Below are 1,289 nucleotides of genomic sequence, written 5' to 3'. Positions count from 1 at the left end.
ATTGCATAGTAGATGTCTTATCACTCTATCATTGTAGGTGCAGGTGCACAAATCATATATATTAATTTTATAAAGCTGAAGAGTTTGTTTGGTTGAACGCGCTAATCCCAGGAACTAGTGATCCGATTTGAATTTTTTTTTCAGTGTTAGATAGCCTTTTTATCGAGGAAGGTTATACGCTATTTATACGGAAATGGGAATCACGCGGGTGAAACCGCGTGGCGTCAGCTAGTAAGGCACTTACGCTGGAAGGGAAATTCACATCTTTAAGGGCCCATGTACAAAATATTCATTCACGGCTACACTGATATGTGATGTTGTATATTTTTTTATTTGATATTCTTTATCTATATCTATTCTACAAAAGTCGTCTGTTAATTTAAATTCAATAGGCTTTGAAAGTACAGGGCCTATTTGAGAAATTCGTTCACCCTTAGAATTCAACATTATCCCTGATGAACCACGGCAACGGCAACTTTTGACGGCCTCCGTGGCGCAGTGGTAGGCGCGGTGGATATACAAGACGGAGGTCCTGGGTTCGATCCCCGGCTGGGCAGATTGAGATTTTCTTAATTTGTCCAGGTCTGGCTGGTGGGAAGCTTTGGCCGTGGCTAGTTACCACCCTACCGACAAAGACGTACCGCCAAGCGATTTAGCGTTCCGGTACGATGCCGTGTAGAAACCGAAAAGGGATTTTCATCCTCCTCCTAACAAGTTAGCCCGCTTCCATCTTAGACTGCATCATCACTTACCATCAGGTGAGATTGTAGTCAAGGGCTAACTTGTAAAGAATAAAAAAAAAAAAAAAACTACACGGGTGAAATCGCGGAGCATATGCTAGTATTTTATAAGGTTTGTATATATGCTAGTATTTTATAAGGTTGGTTTGTTTAAGAAATAAATAATTTTACAACCTCAGAGCCGACATTTGATATTAGTTTGCAATAAAAGATTGTGTTAAGAATTGTTAGGCAACCAATTCTAGTTGTCGATACATTAGTAAATGTTCAGCTATGCGCTTAGGATATAGATAATAATGGTAGGTATTAGATTACTAAGTTTGTTAATCGTATTTCCTTATATGTTCATAGTTTATTAAGTATAATATCTGTGTGATTAAGAATGATTTCCATTTAGCTAATTAGTTATAAGAGCAATGATTAATGTATATAAATATGCATGCAGATGTAGATTATATGATAGTGTACTTAAATTATATATTATAACCATGTATTTGTTTAACCATCATATTCTATATTGCTTTACTATTCTAATAATAACTGTCTCAT

Source organism: Bicyclus anynana, chromosome 17 (assembly GCF_947172395.1).
Source record: "Bicyclus anynana chromosome 17, ilBicAnyn1.1, whole genome shotgun sequence".
Taxonomy (NCBI): Eukaryota; Metazoa; Arthropoda; class Insecta; order Lepidoptera; family Nymphalidae; genus Bicyclus; species Bicyclus anynana.
This window is presented reverse-complemented; position numbering follows the sequence as displayed.